The 21102-nt window shown below is 24.3% G+C and overlaps 9 non-coding genes across 9 annotated transcripts; all 9 read right to left on the bottom strand.

Annotated features, from left to right (window-relative positions):
• Window positions 1-372: 372 nt before the first annotated feature.
• On the bottom strand, window positions 373-443 carry Trnag-gcc (transfer RNA glycine (anticodon GCC)). Its single transcript has one exon. It is a non-coding gene; the product is annotated as a tRNA-Gly (tRNA).
• Window positions 444-2763: 2320 nt separating this feature from the next.
• Window positions 2764-2834, bottom strand: Trnag-gcc (transfer RNA glycine (anticodon GCC)). Its single transcript has one exon. It is a non-coding gene; the product is annotated as a tRNA-Gly (tRNA).
• Window positions 2835-5167: 2333 nt separating this feature from the next.
• Trnag-gcc (transfer RNA glycine (anticodon GCC)) lies at window positions 5168-5238 on the bottom strand. Its single transcript has one exon. It is a non-coding gene; the product is annotated as a tRNA-Gly (tRNA).
• A 2320-nt stretch (window positions 5239-7558) lies between these two features.
• Trnag-gcc (transfer RNA glycine (anticodon GCC)) lies at window positions 7559-7629 on the bottom strand. The gene has a single exon. It is a non-coding gene; the product is annotated as a tRNA-Gly (tRNA).
• A 2333-nt stretch (window positions 7630-9962) lies between these two features.
• On the bottom strand, window positions 9963-10033 carry Trnag-gcc (transfer RNA glycine (anticodon GCC)). Its single transcript has one exon. It is a non-coding gene; the product is annotated as a tRNA-Gly (tRNA).
• Window positions 10034-12367: 2334 nt separating this feature from the next.
• Trnag-gcc (transfer RNA glycine (anticodon GCC)) lies at window positions 12368-12438 on the bottom strand. The gene has a single exon. It is a non-coding gene; the product is annotated as a tRNA-Gly (tRNA).
• A 2334-nt stretch (window positions 12439-14772) lies between these two features.
• Window positions 14773-14843, bottom strand: Trnag-gcc (transfer RNA glycine (anticodon GCC)). The gene has a single exon. It is a non-coding gene; the product is annotated as a tRNA-Gly (tRNA).
• Window positions 14844-17177: 2334 nt separating this feature from the next.
• Window positions 17178-17248, bottom strand: Trnag-gcc (transfer RNA glycine (anticodon GCC)). The gene has a single exon. It is a non-coding gene; the product is annotated as a tRNA-Gly (tRNA).
• A 2329-nt stretch (window positions 17249-19577) lies between these two features.
• Trnag-gcc (transfer RNA glycine (anticodon GCC)) lies at window positions 19578-19648 on the bottom strand. Its single transcript has one exon. It is a non-coding gene; the product is annotated as a tRNA-Gly (tRNA).
• Window positions 19649-21102: the final 1454 nt, after the last annotated feature.

Here is a 21102-nt window from a genome sequence, read left to right as displayed (position 1 = left end):
TTTTTTATTATTTACATAAATTTTAACATTTACTTCATAAATTTACAAACATAAAATCTTAAAACAATATTGCAGAAAAAACACAATTATATTGTTATTTTGCCTATCGTTTACTTGGTAAATAATAAAGTGTTTTGTTAATTAATTTCTCTTGCCAAAATGACTATGCCTAATAAAAACGTGATTAATTAAGAATGGAGCAAAAACTAGCAAGGCGCCAGTCTTGTTTTTTAATAAATAATTTTTTAGTTTAGTTTCCTTACGAAATATTATCGTTTCTTTTAATTTGCCAAAATACGTAATGTAAGGCCAACCATTCAGCGGCCGCATTTAAATAAATTGAAAACTTGATCTCATAAAAGAAAAAAAAGCTGCATTGGTCGGGAACCGAACCCGGGCCCCCCGCGTGGCAGGCGAGGATTCTACCACTGAACCACCAATGCTTGTTGAAAATTAGCGGCGGTTATTATACTGGGCAGATAAAAATAAACGCCGAAAAAATTAATCATAATTAATTTGTACCAACAGATTAATAATTGCTGTGTTACTAACTAAATGATATTTGTATTATCGAATTAGATAAAAATTTCTACACCGAATATCCAATTTGGCCGCCTGGTTGAAAGCCAGTAAACTCAACTTCTAGACTATGTAAAATATATATTATTAGGCGGTAAAACGCCATAAAATGGACCAAATTAAGAACTTGATTATTATGTCTGAATTTTTTTTTTAAATTAAGAAGAAATTTAAATATTTTAACTTATAATTTTTCACTAAATATTTTTTTATAAAGAATTATTACAAAAATTACTGCAATAATGTGCTTTACTAAATATTTATTTTGTTTTTTTGTACAATACCTTGCAATTGTTACGTTATGGACATTATGATTATCACGGATATTTGCAAAATTAAAAATAATTTTTCTTCCGTCGGAATATTAATGTTTTATTTTTTTTAATTTATTAACTCCATTCTATTTTAATATATTCAACTATACGTTTTGTTTGTTGTTGTTCCAATTTTTAATAAAAAATTATACGAAAATGACCCATAGTCAACAAAATTAAAAAATCTACAAAAAAAATTAACTAACATTTGTGTTTATTTTTTTTTAATTTGTTAAAATGCAAATAAAATAGAATGTAAATTTATTTTCTATTAGTACCAAAGACTTAAAAAGTAACTACATTTAAAAATCTGAGCACATCACAATAAAAAGCGTTGTTGGGTGACTGTGTCGGCAGAACGTTGGACTTTTAATTTAAACGCCAAGTATTAAATCAATTATCGATTATTGTTGCCTTAATGCACAAATAAGTACTATCTTTCAAACAAGAATTTAAAATTTTAATGCTACTTTTTATCAGTCTATGTCGTCATAGAAATTGTCCGAGTTAGTTTCTTACGTAAAAGTTGCCAATGTTCACGCTACAGACTTAATAATACAAACTAACTGATGCATAGGTATTTAAATTATAGAAATTAAATAAATTAAACAATAATAATTACGTTAAGCAATTTAAAGTTCAAATAAAATTAAAAAAAGGGTGTCTAAAAATATGTTTAAACTCGTTACTCATATAATTTGTAAATCATTAATCAAACACATAACAACCTAATGCAAATTAATTTAAGTATTAAAATTTTAATTATCCAACTTAAATAAATTAAGTAATTTTATTAACATTTTATTTTTTATTATTATTATTAATTGTTTAAACGTAAACTTACGCTTTTTAAATTTATAAATAAAAACAATTTATCAGACATAGTACCATCGTCATTTACTTCAGAAAATATATGACAAATGTATCGTTTAAATATTTTTAAGTGATTTTGAAAAAATTAAAATGTTAAATTAATTTATTTTTATTTGGTGACAAAATTTTTTTACAAATGTTTACTATAATCAAGCTACAAAACACACAGTAACAACAAACGTGCCCGGTTAGCTCAGTTGGTAGAGCTTTGAACTTTTAAACCAACAGTCAACGGTTCAAATGCCTTTTTTGACGTTGTTGTTTCTAAACACAGATATGTGTTAATTCTTGATTGTGTTTAAAATTTTTAGACAACGTTGTGTAATTTTATTTATATCGCCATAAAAACCCCTTGCGCTTTTTTTAATTAAATAATTTACCAATATTTACGACAAGACTTAAATATGCAAATTAATTTACATATAAGTGTTTAAATTACCAAAATTAACTAATATTATTTGTAGTAAATATTGTAAAAATAAGTTTAATTCTAATTAAAATTATTTTAAAGTTTATTACAAACTCGTTAATCACTGTAAATATTTTGCTATAACAAAAGACACATAACTTAATGGTATTTAAATTATTTAATTTAAATAGATTAATTAATGATATTTATATTTTTTTTTTATTATTTACATAAATTTTAACATTTACTTCATAAATTTACAAATATAAAATCTTAAAACAATATTGCGGAAAAAACACAATTATATTGTTATTTTTCCTATCGTTTACTTGGTAAATAATAAAGTGTCTTCGTTAATTAATTTCTCTTGCCAAACTGACTATGCCTAATAAAAACGTGATTAATTAAGAATGGAGCAAAAACTAGCAAGGCGCCAGTCTTGTTTTTTAATAAATTATTTTTTAGTTTAGTTTCCTTACGAAATATTATCGTTTCTTTTAATTTGCCAAAATACGTAATGTAAGGCCAACCATTCAGCGGCCGCATTTAAATAAATTGAAAACTTGATCTCATAAAAGAAAAAAAAGCTGCATTGGTCGGGAACCGAACCCGGGCCCCCCGCGTGGCAGGCGAGGATTCTACCACTGAACCACCAATGCTTGTTGAAAATTAGCGGCGGTTATTATACTGGGCAGATAAAAATAAACGCCGAAAAAATTAATCATAATTAATTTGTACCAACAGATTAATAATTGCTGTGTTACTAACTAAATGATATTTGTATTATCGAATTAGATAAAAATTTCTACACCGAATATCCAATTTGGCCGCCTGGTTGAAAGCCAGTAAACTCAACTTCTAGACTATGTAAAATATATATTATTAGGCGGTAAAACGCCATAAAATGGACCAAATTAAGAACTTGATTATTATGTCTGAATTTTTTTTTTAAATTAAGAAGAAATTTAAATATTTTAACTTATAATTTTTCACTAAATATTTTTTTATAAAGAATTATTACAAAAATTACTGCAATAATGTGCTTTACTAAATATTTATTTTGTTTTTTTTGTACAATACCTTGCAATTGTTACGTTATGGACATTATGATTATCACGGATATTTGCAAAATTAAAAATAATTTTTCTTCCGTCGGAATATTAATGTTTTATTTTTTTTAATTTATTAACTCCATTCTATTTTAATATATTCAACTATACGTTTTGTTTGTTGTTGTTCCAATTTTTAATAAAAAATTATACGAAAATGACCCATAGTCAACAAAATTAAAAAATCTACAAAAAAAATTAACTAACATTTGTGTTTATTTTTTTTTAATTTGTTAAAATGCAAATAAAATAGAATGTAAATTTATTTTCTATTAGTACCAAAGACTTAAAAAGTAACTACATTTAAAAATCTGAGCACATCACAATAAAAAGCGTTGTTGGGTGACTGTGTCGGCAGAACGTTGGACTTTTAATTTAAACGCCAAGTATTAAATCAATTATCGATTATTGTTGCCTTAATGCACAAATAAGTACTATCTTTCAAACAAGAATTTAAAATTTTAATGCTACTTTTTATCAGTCTATGTCGTCATAGAAATTGTCCGAGTTAGTTTCTTACGTAAAAGTTGCCAATGTTCACGCTACAGACTTAATAATACAAACTAACTGATGCATAGGTATTTAAATTATAGAAATTAAATAAATTAAACAATAATAATTACGTTAAGCAATTTAAAGTTCAAATAAAATTAAAAAAAGGGTGTCTAAAAATATGTTTAAACTCGTTACTCATATAATTTGTAAATCATTAATCAAACACATAACAACCTAATGCAAATTAATTTAAGTATTAAAATTTTAATTATCCAACTTAAATAAATTAAGTAATTTTATTAACATTTTATTTTTTATTATTATTATTAATTGTTTAAACGTAAACTTACGCTTTTTAAATTTATAAATAAAAACAATTTATCAGACATAGTACCATCGTCATTTACTTCAGAAAATATATGACAAATGTATCGTTTAAATATTTTTAAGTGATTTTGAAAAAATTAAAATGTTAAATTAATTTATTTTTATTTGGTGACAAAATTTTTTTACAAATGTTTACTATAATCAAGCTACAAAACACACAGTAACAACAAACGTGCCCGGTTAGCTCAGTTGGTAGAGCTTTGAACTTTTAAACCAACAGTCAACGGTTCAAATGCCTTTTTTGACGTTGTTGTTTCTAAACACAGATATGTGTTAATTCTTGATTGTTTTTAAAATTTTTAGACAACGTTGTGTAATTTTATTTATATCGCCATAAAAACCCCTTGCGCTTTTTTTAATTAAATAAATTACCAATATTTACGACAAGACTTAAATATGCAAATTAATTTACATATAAGTGTTTAAATTACCAAAATTAACTAATATTATTTGTAGTAAATATTGTAAAAATAAGTTTAATTCTAATTAAAATTATTTTAAAGTTTATTACAAACTCGTTAATCACTGTAAATATTTTGCTATAACAAAAGACACATAACTTAATGGTATTTAAATTATTTAATTTAAATAAATTAATTAATGATATTTATATTCTTTTTTTATTATTTACATAAATTTTAACATTTACTTCATAAATTTACAAACATAAAATGTTAAAACAATATTGCGGAAAAAACACAATTATATTGTTATTTTGCCTATCGTTTACTTGGTAAATAATAAAGTGTTTTGTTAATTAATTTCTCTTGCCAAAATGACTATGCCTAATAAAAACGTGATTAATTAAGAATGGAGCAAAAACTAGCAAGGCGCCAGTCTTGTTTTTTAATAAATAATTTTTTAGTTTAGTTTCCTTACGAAATATTATCGTTTCTTTTAATTTGCCAAAATACGTAATGTAAAAAATATTAATAAGGCCAACCATTCAGCGGCCGCATTTAAATAAATTGAAAACTTGATCTCCTAAAAGAAAAAAAAGTTGCATTGGCCGGGAATCGAACCCGGGCCCCCCGCGTGGCAGGCGAGGATTCTACCACTGAACCACCAATGCTTGTTGACAATTAGCGGCGGTTATTATACTGGGCAGATAAAAATAAACGCCGAAAAAATTAATCATAATTAATTTGTACCAACAGATTCATAATTGCTGTGTTACTAACTAAATAATATTTGTATTATCGAAATTAGATAAAAATTTCTACACCGAATATCCAATTTGGCCGCCTGGTTGAAAGCCAGTAAACTCAACTTCTAGACTATGTAAAAGATATATTATTAGGCGGTAAAACGCCATAAAATGGACCAAATTAAGAACTTGATTATTATGTCTGAATTTTTTTTTTAAATTAAGAAGAAATTTAAATATTTTAACTTATAATTTTTCACTAAATATTTTTTTATAAAGAATTATTACAAAAATTACTGCAATAATGTGCTTTACTAAATATTTATTTTGTTTTTTTGTACAATACCTTGCAATTGTTACGTTATGGACATTATGATTATCACGGATATTTGCAAAATTAAAAATAATTTTTCTTCCGTCGGAATATTAATGTTTTATTTTTTTTAATTTATTAACTCCATTCTATTTTAATATATTCAACTATACGTTTTGTTTGTTGTTGTTCCAATTTTTAATAAAAAATTATACGAAAATGACCCATAGTCAACAAAATTAAAAAATCTACAAAAAAAATTAACTAACATTTGTGTTTATTTTTTTTTAATTTGTTAAAATGCAAATAAAATAGAATGTAAATTTATTTTCTATTAGTACCAAAGACTTAAAAAGTAACTACATTTAAAAATCTGAGCACATCACAATAAAAAGCGTTGTTGGGTGACTGTGTCGGCAGAACGTTGGACTTTTAATTTAAACGCCAAGTATTAAATCAATTATCGATTATTGTTGCCTTAATGCACAAATAAGTACTATCTTTCAAACAAGAATTTAAATTTTTAATGCTACTTTTTATCAGTCTATGTCGTCATAGAAATTGTCCGAGTTAGTTTCTTACGTAAAAGTTGCCAATGTTCACGCTACAGACTTAATAATACAAACTAACTGATGCATAGGTATTTAAATTATAGAAATTAAATAAATTAAACAATATTAATTACGTTAAGCAATTTAAAGTTCAAATAAAATTAAAAAAAGGGTGTCTAAAAATATGTTTAAACTCGTTACTCATATAATTTGTAAATCATTAATCAAACACATAACAACCTAATGCAAATTAATTTAAGTATTAAAATTTTAATTATCCAACTTAAATAAATTAAGTAATTTTATTAACATTTTATTTTTTATTATTATTATTAATTGTTTAAACGTAAACTTACGCTTTTTAAATTTATAAATAAAAACAATTTATCAGACATAGTACCATCGTCATTTACTTCAGAAAATATATGACAAATGTATCGTTTAAATATTTTTAAGTGATTTTGAAAAAATTAAAATGTTAAATTAATTTATTTTTATTTGGTGACAAAATTTTTTTACAAATGTTTACTATAATCAAGCTACAAAACACACAGTAACAGCAAACGTGCCCGGTTAGCTCAGTTGGTAGAGCTTTGAACTTTTAAACCAACACTCAACGGTTCAAATGCCTTTTTTGACGTTGTTGTTTCTAAACACAGATATGTGTTAATTCTTGATTGTGTTTAAAATTTTTAGACAACGTTGTGTAATTTTATTTATATCGCCATAAAAACCCCTTGCGCTTTTTTTAATTAAATAAATTACCAATATTTACGACAAGACTTAAATATGCAAATTAATTTACATATAAGTGTTTAAATTACCAAAATTAACTAATATTATTTGTAGTAAATATTGTAAAAATAAGTTTAATTCTAATTAAAATTATTTTAAAGTTTATTACAAACTCGTTAATCACTGTAAATATTTTGCTATAACAAAAGACACATAACTTAATGGTATTTAAATTATTTAATTTAAATAAATTAATTAATGATATTTATATTCTTTTTTTATTATTTACATAAATTTTAACATTTACTTCATAAATTTACAAACATAAAATCTTAAAACAATATTGCAGAAAAAACACAATTATATTGTTATTTTGCCTATCGTTTACTTGGTAAATAATAAAGTGTTTTGTTAATTAATTTCTCTTGCCAAAATGACTATGCCTAATAAAAACGTGATTAATTAAGAATGGAGCAAAAACTAGCAAGGCGCCAGTCTTGTTTTTTAATAAATAATTTTTTAGTTTAGTTTCCTTACGAAATATTATCGTTTCTTTTAATTTGCCAAAATACGTAATGTAAGGCCAACCATTCAGCGGCCGCATTTAAATAAATTGAAAACTTGATCTCATAAAAGAAAAAAAAGCTGCATTGGTCGGGAACCGAACCCGGGCCCCCCGCGTGGCAGGCGAGGATTCTACCACTGAACCACCAATGCTTGTTGAAAATTAGCGGCGGTTATTATACTGGGCAGATAAAAATAAACGCCGAAAAAATTAATCATAATTAATTTGTACCAACAGATTAATAATTGCTGTGTTACTAACTAAATGATATTTGTATTATCGAATTAGATAAAAATTTCTACACCGAATATCCAATTTGGCCGCCTGGTTGAAAGCCAGTAAACTCAACTTCTAGACTATGTAAAATATATATTATTAGGCGGTAAAACGCCATAAAATGGACCAAATTAAGAACTTGATTATTATGTCTGAATTTTTTTTTTAAATTAAGAAGAAATTTAAATATTTTAACTTATAATTTTTCACTAAATATTTTTTTATAAAGAATTATTACAAAAATTACTGCAATAATGTGCTTTACTAAATATTTATTTTGTTTTTTTGTACAATACCTTGCAATTGTTACGTTATGGACATTATGATTATCACGGATATTTGCAAAATTAAAAATAATTTTTCTTCCGTCGGAATATTAATGTTTTATTTTTTTTAATTTATTAACTCCATTCTATTTTAATATATTCAACTATACGTTTTGTTTGTTGTTGTTCCAATTTTTAATAAAAAATTATACGAAAATGACCCATAGTCAACAAAATTAAAAAATCTACAAAAAAAATTAACTAACATTTGTGTTTATTTTTTTTTAATTTGTTAAAATGCAAATAAAATAGAATGTAAATTTATTTTCTATTAGTACCAAAGACTTAAAAAGTAACTACATTTAAAAATCTGAGCACATCACAATAAAAAGCGTTGTTGGGTGACTGTGTCGGCAGAACGTTGGACTTTTAATTTAAACGCCAAGTATTAAATCAATTATCGATTATTGTTGCCTTAATGCACAAATAAGTACTATCTTTCAAACAAGAATTTAAAATTTTAATGCTACTTTTTATCAGTCTATGTCGTCATAGAAATTGTCCGAGTTAGTTTCTTACGTAAAAGTTGCCAATGTTCACGCTACAGACTTAATAATACAAACTAACTGATGCATAGGTATTTAAATTATAGAAATTAAATAAATTAAACAATAATAATTACGTTAAGCAATTTAAAGTTCAAATAAAATTAAAAAAAGGGTGTCTAAAAATATGTTTAAACTCGTTACTCATATAATTTGTAAATCATTAATCAAACACATAACAACCTAATGCAAATTAATTTAAGTATTAAAATTTTAATTATCCAACTTAAATAAATTAAGTAATTTTATTAACATTTTATTTTTTATTATTATTATTAATTGTTTAAACGTAAACTTACGCTTTTTAAATTTATAAATAAAAACAATTTATCAGACATAGTACCATCGTCATTTACTTCAGAAAATATATGACAAATGTATCGTTTAAATATTTTTAAGTGATTTTGAAAAAATTAAAATGTTAAATTAATTTATTTTTATTTGGTGACAAAATTTTTTTACAAATGTTTACTATAATCAAGCTACAAAACACACAGTAACAACAAACGTGCCCGGTTAGCTCAGTTGGTAGAGCTTTGAACTTTTAAACCAACAGTCAACGGTTCAAATGCCTTTTTTGACGTTGTTGTTTCTAAACACAGATATGTGTTAATTCTTGATTGTGTTTAAAATTTTTAGACAACGTTGTGTAATTTTATTTATATCGCCATAAAAACCCCTTGCGCTTTTTTTAATTAAATAATTTACCAATATTTACGACAAGACTTAAATATGCAAATTAATTTACATATAAGTGTTTAAATTACCAAAATTAACTAATATTATTTGTAGTAAATATTGTAAAAATAAGTTTAATTCTAATTAAAATTATTTTAAAGTTTATTACAAACTCGTTAATCACTGTAAATATTTTGCTATAACAAAAGACACATAACTTAATGGTATTTAAATTATTTAATTTAAATAGATTAATTAATGATATTTATATTTTTTTTTTATTATTTACATAAATTTTAACATTTACTTCATAAATTTACAAATATAAAATCTTAAAACAATATTGCGGAAAAAACACAATTATATTGTTATTTTTCCTATCGTTTACTTGGTAAATAATAAAGTGTCTTCGTTAATTAATTTCTCTTGCCAAACTGACTATGCCTAATAAAAACGTGATTAATTAAGAATGGAGCAAAAACTAGCAAGGCGCCAGTCTTGTTTTTTAATAAATTATTTTTTAGTTTAGTTTCCTTACGAAATATTATCGTTTCTTTTAATTTGCCAAAATACGTAATGTAAAAAATATTAATAAGGCCAACCATTCAGCGGCCGCATTTAAATAAATTGAAAACTTGATCTCATAAAAGATAAAAAAGTTGCATTGGCCGGGAATCGAACCCGGGCCCCCCGCGTGGCAGGCGAGGATTCTACCACTGAACCACCAATGCTTGTTGAAAATTAGCGGCGGTTATTATACTGGCCAGATAAAAATAAACGCCGAAAAAATTAATCATAATTAATTTGTACCAACAGATTCATAATTGCTGTGTTACTAACTAAATAATATTTGTATTATCGAAATTAGATAAAAATTTCTACACCGAATATCCAATTTGGCCGCCTGGTTGAAAGCCAGTAAACTCAACTTCTAGACTATGTAAAAGATATATTATTAGGCGGTAAAACGCCATAAAATGGACCAAATTAAGAACTTAATTATTATGTCTGAATTTTTTTTTTAAATTAAGAAGAAATTTAAATATTTTAACTTATAATTTTTCACTAAATATTTTTTTATAAAGAATTATTACAAAAATTACTGCAATAATGTGCTTTACTAAATATTTATTTTGTTTTTTTGTACAATACCTTGCAATTGTTACGTTATGGACATTATGATTATCACGGATATTTGCAAAATTAAAAATAATTTTTCTTCCGTCGGAATATTAATGTTTTATTTTTTTTAATTTATTAACTCCATTCTATTTTAATATATTTAACTATACGTTTTGTTTGTTGTTGTTCCAATTTTTAATAAAAAATTATACGAAAATGACCCATAGTCAACAAAATTAAAAAATCTACAAAAAAAATTAACTAACATTTGTGTTTATTTTTTTTTAATTTGTTAAAATGCAAATAAAATAGAATGTAAATTTATTTTCTATTAGTACCAAAGACTTAAAAAGTAACTACATTTAAAAATCTGAGCACATCACAATAAAAAGCGTTGTTGGGTGACTGTGTCGGCAGAACGTTGGACTTTTAATTTAAACGCCAAGTATTAAATCAATTATCGATTATTGTTGCCTTAATGCACAAATAAGTACTATCTTTCAAACAAGAATTTAAATTTTTAATGCTACTTTTTATCAGTCTATGTCGTCATAGAAATTGTCCGAGTTAGTTTCTTACGTAAAAGTTGCCAATGTTCACGCTACAGACTTAATAATACAAACTAACTGATGCATAGGTATTTAAATTATAGAAATTAAATAAATTAAACAATAATAATTACGTTAAGCAATTTAAAGTTCAAATAAAATTAAAAAAAGGGTGTCTAAAAATATGTTTAAACTCGTTACTCATATAATTTGTAAATCATTAATCAAACACATAACAACCTAATGCAAATTAATTTAAGTATTAAAATTTTAATTATCCAACTTAAATAAATTAAGTAATTTTATTAACATTTTATTTTTTATTATTATTATTAATTGTTTAAACGTAAACTTACGCTTTTTAAATTTATAAATAAAAACAATTTATCAGACATAGTACCATCGTCATTTACTTCAGAAAATATATGACAAATGTATCGTTTAAATATTTTTAAGTGATTTTGAAAAAATTAAAATGTTAAATTAATTTATTTTTATTTGGTGACAAAATTTTTTTACAAATGTTTACTATAATCAAGCTACAAAACACACAGTAACAACAAACGTGCCCGGTTAGCTCAGTTGGTAGAGCTTTGAACTTTTAAACCAACAGTCAACGGTTCAAATGCCTTTTTTGACGTTGTTGTTTCTAAACACAGATATGTGTTAATTCTTGATTGTGTTTAAAATTTTTAGACAACGTTGTGTAATTTTATTTATATCGCCATAAAAACCCCTTGCGCTTTTTTTAATTAAATAATTTACCAATATTTACGACAAGACTTAAATATGCAAATTAATTTACATATAAGTGTTTAAATTACCAAAATTAACTAATATTATTTGTAGTAAATATTGTAAAAATAAGTTTAATTCTAATTAAAATTATTTTAAAGTTTATTACAAACTCGTTAATCACTGTAAATATTTTGCTATAACAAAAGACACATAACTTAATGGTATTTAAATTATTTAATTTAAATAGATTAATTAATGATATTTATATTTTTTTTTTATTATTTACATAAATTTTAACATTTACTTCATAAATTTACAAATATAAAATCTTAAAACAATATTGCGGAAAAAACACAATTATATTGTTATTTTTCCTATCGTTTACTTGGTAAATAATAAAGTGTCTTCGTTAATTAATTTCTCTTGCCAAACTGACTATGCCTAATAAAAACGTGATTAATTAAGAATGGAGCAAAAACTAGCAAGGCGCCAGTCTTGTTTTTTAATAAATTATTTTTTAGTTTAGTTTCCTTACGAAATATTATCGTTTCTTTTAATTTGCCAAAATACGTAATGTAAAAAATATTAATAAGGCCAACCATTCAGCGGCCGCATTTAAATAAATTGAAAACTTGATCTCATAAAAGATAAAAAAGTTGCATTGGCCGGGAATCGAACCCGGGCCCCCCGCGTGGCAGGCGAGGATTCTACCACTGAACCACCAATGCTTGTTGAAAATTAGCGGCGGTTATTATACTGGCCAGATAAAAATAAACGCCGAAAAAATTAATCATAATTAATTTGTACCAACAGATTCATAATTGCTGTGTTACTAACTAAATAATATTTGTATTATCAAAATTAGATAAAAATTTCTACACCGAATATCCAATTTGGCCGCCTGGTTGAAAGCCAGTAAACTCAACTTCTAGACTATGTAAAAGATATATTATTAGGCGGTAAAACGCCATAAAATGGACCAAATTAAGAACTTAATTATTATGTCTGAATTTTTTTTTTAAATTAAGAAGAAATTTAAATATTTTAACTTATAATTTTTCACTAAATATTTTTTTATAAAGAATTATTACAAAAATTACTGCAATAATGTGCTTTACTAAATATTTATTTTGTTTTTTTGTACAATACCTTGCAATTGTTACGTTATGGACATTATGATTATCACGGATATTTGCAAAATTAAAAATAATTTTTCTTCCGTCGGAATATTAATGTTTTATTTTTTTTAATTTATTAACTCCATTCTATTTTAATATATTTAACTATACGTTTTGTTTGTTGTTGTTCCAATTTTTAATAAAAAATTATACGAAAATGACCCATAGTCAACAAAATTAAAAAATCTACAAAAAAAATTAACTAACATTTGTGTTTATTTTTTTTTAATTTGTTAAAATGCAAATAAAATAGAATGTAAATTTATTTTCTATTAGTACCAAAGACTTAAAAAGTAACTACATTTAAAAATCTGAGCACATCACAATAAAAAGCGTTGTTGGGTGACTGTGTCGGCAGAACGTTGGACTTTTAATTTAAACGCCAAGTATTAAATCAATTATCGATTATTGTTGCCTTAATGCACAAATAAGTACTATCTTTCAAACAAGAATTTAAATTTTTAATGCTACTTTTTATCAGTCTATGTCGTCATAGAAATTGTCCGAGTTAGTTTCTTACGTAAAAGTTGCCAATGTTCACGCTACAGACTTAATAATACAAACTAACTGATGCATAGGTATTTAAATTATAGAAATTAAATAAATTAAACAATATTAATTACGTTAAGCAATTTAAAGTTCAAATAAAATTAAAAAAAGGGTGTCTAAAAATATGTTTAAACTCGTTACTCATATAATTTGTAAATCATTAATCAAACACATAACAACCTAATGCAAATTAATTTAAGTATTAAAATTTTAATTATCCAACTTAAATAAATTAAGTAATTTTATTAACATTTTATTTTTTATTATTATTATTAATTGTTTAAACGTAAACTTACGCTTTTTAAATTTATAAATAAAAACAATTTATCAGACATAGTACCATCGTCATTTACTTCAGAAAATATATGACAAATGTATCGTTTAAATATTTTTAAGTGATTTTGAAAAAATTAAAATGTTAAATTAATTTATTTTTATTTGGTGACAAAATTTTTTTACAAATGTTTACTATAATCAAGCTACAAAACACACAGTAACAGCAAACGTGCCCGGTTAGCTCAGTTGGTAGAGCTTTGAACTTTTAAACCAACAGTCAACGGTTCAAATGCCTTTTTTGACGTTGTTGTTTCTAAACACAGATATGTGTTAATTCTTGATTGTGTTTAAAATTTTTAGACAACGTTGTGTAATTTTATTTATATCGCCATAAAAACCCCTTGCGCTTTTTTTAATTAAATAAATTACCAATATTTACGACAAGACTTAAATATGCAAATTAATTTACATATAAGTGTTTAAATTACCAAAATTAACTAATATTATTTGTAGTAAATATTGTAAAAATAAGTTTAATTCTAATTAAAATTATTTTAAAGTTTATTACAAACTCGTTAATCACTGTAAATATTTTGCTATAACAAAAGACACATAACTTAATGGTATTTAAATTATTTAATTTAAATAGATTAATTAATGATATTTATATTTTTTTTTTATTATTTACATAAATTTTAACATTTACTTCATAAATTTACAAATATAAAATCTTAAAACAATATTGCGGAAAAAACACAATTATATTGTTATTTTTCCTATCGTTTACTTGGTAAATAATAAAGTGTCTTCGTTAATTAATTTCTCTTGCCAAACTGACTATGCCTAATAAAAACGTGATTAATTAAGAATGGAGCAAAAACTAGCAAGGCGCCAGTCTTGTTTTTTAATAAATTATTTTTTAGTTTAGTTTCCTTACGAAATATTATCGTTTCTTTTAATTTGCCAAAATACGTAATGTAAAAAATATTAATAAGGCCAACCATTCAGCGGCCGCATTTAAATAAATTGAAAACTTGATCTCATAAAAGATAAAAAAGTTGCATTGGCCGGGAATCGAACCCGGGCCCCCCGCGTGGCAGGCGAGGATTCTACCACTGAACCACCAATGCTTGTTGAAAATTAGCGGCGGTTATTATACTGGCCAGATAAAAATAAACGCCGAAAAAATTAATCATAATTAATTTGTACCAACAGATTCATAATTGCTGTGTTACTAACTAAATAATATTTGTATTATCGAAATTAGATAAAAATTTCTACACCGAATATCCAATTTGGCCGCCTGGTTGAAAGCCAGTAAACTCAACTTCTAGACTATGTAAAAGATATATTATTAGGCGGTAAAACGCCATAAAATGGACCAAATTAAGAACTTAATTATTATGTCTGAATTTTTTTTTTAAATTAAGAAGAAATTTAAATATTTTAACTTATAATTTTTCACTAAATATTTTTTTATAAAGAATTATTACAAAAATTACTGCAATAATGTGCTTTACTAAATATTTATTTTGTTTTTTTGTACAATACCTTGCAATTGTTACGTTATGGACATTATGATTATCACGGATATTTGCAAAATTAAAAATAATTTTTCTTCCGTCGGAATATTAATGTTTTATTTTTTTTAATTTATTAACTCCATTCTATTTTAATATATTTAACTATACGTTTTGTTTGTTGTTGTTCCAATTTTTAATAAAAAATTATACGAAAATGACCCATAGTCAACAAAATTAAAAAATCTACAAAAAAAATTAACTAACATTTGTGTTTATTTTTTTTTAATTTGTTAAAATGCAAATAAAATAGAATGTAAATTTATTTTCTATTAGTACCAAAGACTTAAAAAGTAACTACATTTAAAAATCTGAGCACATCACAATAAAAAGCGTTGTTGGGTGACTGTGTCGGCAGAACGTTGGACTTTTAATTTAAACGCCAAGTATTAAATCAATTATCGATTATTGTTGCCTTAATGCACAAATAAGTACTATCTTTCAAACAAGAATTTAAATTTTTAATGCTACTTTTTATCAGTCTATGTCGTCATAGAAATTGTCCGAGTTAGTTTCTTACGTAAAAGTTGCCAATGTTCACGCTACAGACTTAATAATACAAACTAACTGATGCATAGGTATTTAAATTATAGAAATTAAATAAATTAAACAATATTAATTACGTTAAGCAATTTAAAGTTCAAATAAAATTAAAAAAAGGGTGTCTAAAAATATGTTTAAACTCGTTACTCATATAATTTGTAAATCATTAATCAAACACATAACAACCTAATGCAAATTAATTTAAGTATTAAAATTTTAATTATCCAACTTAAATAAATTAAGTAATTTTATTAACATTTTATTTTTTATTATTATTATTAATTGTTTAAACGTAAACTTACGCTTTTTAAATTTATAAATAAAAACAATTTATCAGACATAGTACCATCGTCATTTACTTCAGAAAATATATGACAAATGTATCGTTTAAATATTTTTAAGTGATTTTGAAAAAATTAAAATGTTAAATTAATTTATTTTTATTTGGTGACAAAATTTTTTTACAAATGTTTACTATAATCAAGCTACAAAACACACAGTAACAGCAAACGTGCCCGGTTAGCTCAGTTGGTAGAGCGTTGAACTTTTAAACCAACAGTCAACGGTTCAAATGCCTTTCTTGACGTTGTTGTTTCTAAACACAGATATGTGTTAATTCTTGATTGTGTTTAAAATTTTTAGACAACGTTGTGTAATTTTATTTATATCGCCATAAAAACCCCTTGCGCTTTTTTTAATTAAATAATTTACCAATATTTACGACAAGACTTAAATATGCAAATTAATTTACATATAAGTGTTTAAATTACCAAAATTAACTAATATTATTTGTAGTAAATATTGTAAAAATAAGTTTAATTCTAATTAAAATTATTTTAAAGTTTATTACAAACTCGTTAATCACTGTAAATATTTTGCTATAACAAAAGACACATAACTTAATGGTATTTAAATTATTTAATTTAAATAAATTAATTAATGATATTTATATTCTTTTTTTATTATTTACATAAATTTTAACATTTACTTCATAAATTTACAAATATAAAATCTTAAAACAATATTGCGGAAAAAACACAATTATATTGTTATTTTTCCTATCGTTTACTTGGTAAATAATAAAGTGTCTTCGTTAATTAATTTCTCTTGCCAAACTGACTATGCCTAATAAAAACGTGATTAATTAAGAATAGAGCAAAAACTAGCAAGGCGCCAGTCTTGTTTTTTAATAAATTATTTTTTAGTTTAGTTTCCTTACGAAATATTATCGTTTCTTTTAATTTGCCAAAATACGTAATGTAAAAAATATTAATAAGGCCAACCATTCAGCGGCCGCATTTAAATAAATTGAAAACTTGATCTCATAAAAGATAAAAAAGTTGCATTGGCCGGGAATCGAACCCGGGCCCCCCGCGTGGCAGGCGAGGATTCTACCACTGAACCACCAATGCTTGTTGAAAATTAGCGGCGGTTATTATACTGGCCAGATAAAAATAAACGCCGAAAAAATTAATCATAATTAATTTGTACCAACAGATTCATAATTGCTGTGTTACTAACTAAATAATATTTGTATTATCGAAATTAGATAAAAATTTCTACACCGAATATCCAATTTGGCCGCCTGGTTGAAAGCCAGTAAACTCAACTTCTAGACTATGTAAAAGATATATTATTAGGCGGTAAAACGCCATAAAATGGACCAAATTAAGAACTTAATTATTATGTCTGAATTTTTTTTTTAAATTAAGAAGAAATTTAAATATTTTAACTTATAATTTTTCACTAAATATTTTTTTATAAAGAATTATTACAAAAATTACTGCAATAATGTGCTTTACTAAATATTTATTTTGTTTTTTTGTACAATACCTTGCAATTGTTACGTTATGGACATTATGATTATCACGGATATTTGCAAAATTAAAAATAATTTTTCTTCCGTCGGAATATTAATGTTTTATTTTTTTTAATTTATTAACTCCATTCTATTTTAATATATTTAACTATACGTTTTGTTTGTTGTTGTTCCAATTTTTAATAAAAAATTATACGAAAATGACCCATAGTCAACAAAATTAAAAAATCTACAAAAAAAATTAACTAACATTTGTGTTTATTTTTTTTTAATTTGTTAAAATGCAAATAAAATAGAATGTAAATTTATTTTCTATTAGTACCAAAGACTTAAAAAGTAACTACATTTAAAAATCTGAGCACATCACAATAAAAAGCGTTGTTGGGTGACTGTGTCGGCAGAACGTTGGACTTTTAATTTAAACGCCAAGTATTAAATCAATTATCGATTATTGTTGCCTTAATGCACAAATAAGTACTATCTTTCAAACAAGAATTTAAATTTTTAATGCTACTTTTTATCAGTCTATGTCGTCATAGAAATTGTCCGAGTTAGTTTCTTACGTAAAAGTTGCCAATGTTCACGCTACAGACTTAATAATACAAACTAACTGATGCATAGGTATTTAAATTATAGAAATTAAATAAATTAAACAATATTAATTACGTTAAGCAATTTAAAGTTCAAATAAAATTAAAAAAAGGGTGTCTAAAAATATGTTTAAACTCGTTACTCATATAATTTGTAAATCATTAATCAAACACATAACAACCTAATGCAAATTAATTTAAGTATTAAAATTTTAATTATCCAACTTAAATAAATTAAGTAATTTTATTAACATTTTATTTTTTATTATTATTATTAATTGTTTAAACGTAAACTTACGCTTTTTAAATTTATAAATAAAAACAATTTATCAGACATAGTACCATCGTCATTTACTTCAGAAAATATATGACAAATGTATCGTTTAAATAATTTTAAGTGATTTTGAAAATATTAAAATGTTAAATTAATTTATTTTTATTTGGTGACAAAATTTTTTTACAAATGTTTACTATAATCAAGCTACAAAACACACAGTAACAGCAAACGTGCCCGGTTAGCTCAGTTGGTAGAGCGTTGAACTTTTAAACCAACAGTCAACGGTTCAAATGCCTTTCTTGACGTTGTTGTTTCTAAACACAGATATGTGTTAATTCTTGATTGTGTTTAAAATTTTTAGACAACGTTGTGTAATTTTATTTATATCGCCATAAAAACCCCTTGCGCTTTTTTTAATTAAATAATTTACCAATATTTACGACAAGACTTAAATATGCAAATTAATTTACATATAAGTGTTTAAATTACCAAAATTAACTAATATTATTTGTAGTAAATATTGTAAAAATAAGTTTAATTCTAATTAAAATTATTTTAAAGTTTATTACAAACTCGTTAATCACTGTAAATATTTTGCTATAACAAAAGACACATAACTTAATGGTATTTAAATTATTTAATTTAAATAAATTAATTAATGATATTTATATTCTTTTTTTATTATTTACATAAATTTTAACATTTACTTCATAAATTTACAAATATAAAATCTTAAAACAATATTGCGGAAAAAACACAATTATATTGTTATTTTTCCTATCGTTTACTTGGTAAATAATAAAGTGTCTTCGTTAATTAATTTCTCTTGCCAAACTGACTATGCCTAATAAAAACGTGATTAATTAAGAATGGAGCAAAAACTAGCAAGGCGCCAGTCTTGTTTTTTAATAAATTATTTTTTAGTTTAGTTTCCTTACGAAATATTATCGTTTCTTTTAATTTGCCAAAATACGTAATGTAAAAAATATTAATAAGGCCAACCATTCAGCGGCCGCATTTAAATAAATTGAAAACTTGATCTCATAAAAGAAAGTTGCATTGGCCGGGAATCGAACCCGGGCCCCCCGCGTGGCAGGCGAGGATTCTACCACTGAACCACCAATGCTTGTTGAAAATTAGCGGCGGTTATTATACTGGCCAGATAAAAATAAACGCCGAAAAAATTAATCATAATTAATTTGTACCAACAGATTCATAATTGCTGTGTTACTAACTAAATAATATTTGTATTATCGAAATTAGATAAAAATTTCTACACCGAATATCCAATTTGGCCGCCTGGTTGAAAGCCAGTAAACTCAACTTCTAGACTATGTAAAAGATATATTATTAGGCGGTAAAACGCCATAAAATGGACCAAATTAAGAACTTGATTATTATGTCTGAATTTTTTTTTTAAATTAAGAAGAAATTTAAATATTTTAACTTATAATTTTTCACTAAATATTTTTTTATAAAGAATTATTACAAAAATTACTGCAATAATGTGCTTTACTAAATATTTATTTTGTTTTTTTGTACAATACCTTGCAATTGTTACGTTATGGACATTATGATTATCACGGATATTTGCAAAATTAAAAATAATTTTTCTTCCGTCGGAATATTAATGTTTTATTTTTTTTAATTTATTAACTCCATTCTATTTTAATATATTCAACTATACGTTTTGTTTGTTGTTGTTCCAATTTTTAATAAAAAATTATACGAAAATGACCCATAGTCAACAAAATTAAAAAATCTACAAAAAAAATTAACTAACATTTGTGTTTATTTTTTTTTAATTTGTTAAAATGCAAATAAAATAGAATGTAAATTTATTTTCTATTAGTACCAAAGACTTAAAAAGTAACTACATTTAAAAATCTGAGCACATCACAATAAAAAGCGTTGTTGGGTGACTGTGTCGGCAGAACGTTGGACTTTTAATTTAAACGCCAAGTATTAAATCAATTATCGATTATTGTTGCCTTAATGCACAAATAAGTACTATCTTTCAAACAAGAATTTAAATTTTTAATGCTACTTTTTATCAGTCTATGTCGTCATAGAAATTGTCCGAGTTAGTTTCTTACGTAAAAGTTGCCAATGTTCACGCTACAGACTTAATAATACAAACTAACTGATGCATAGGTATTTAAATTATAGAAATTAAATAAATTAAACAATATTAATTACGTTAAGCAATTTAAAGTTCAAATAAAATTAAAAAAAGGGTGTCTAAAAATATGTTTAAACTCGTTACTCATATAATTTGTAAATCATTAATCAAACACATAACAACCTAATGCAAATTAATTTAAGTATTAAAATTTTAATTATCCAACTTAAATAAATTAAGTAATTTTATTAACATTTTATTTTTTATTATTATTATTAATTGTTTAAACGTAAACTTACGCTTTTTAAATTTATAAATAAAAACAATTTATCAGACATAGTACCATCGTCATTTACTTCAGAAAATATATGACAAATGTATCGTTTAAATATTTTTAAGTGATTTTGAAAAAATTAAAATGTTAAATTAATTTATTTTTATTTGGTGACAAAATTTTT

Source organism: Corella eumyota, chromosome 7 (genome assembly GCF_963082875.1).
Source record: "Corella eumyota chromosome 7, kaCorEumy4.1, whole genome shotgun sequence".
Lineage (NCBI taxonomy): Eukaryota > Metazoa > Chordata > Ascidiacea > Phlebobranchia > Corellidae > Corella > Corella eumyota.
This window is presented reverse-complemented; position numbering and strand designations above follow the sequence as displayed.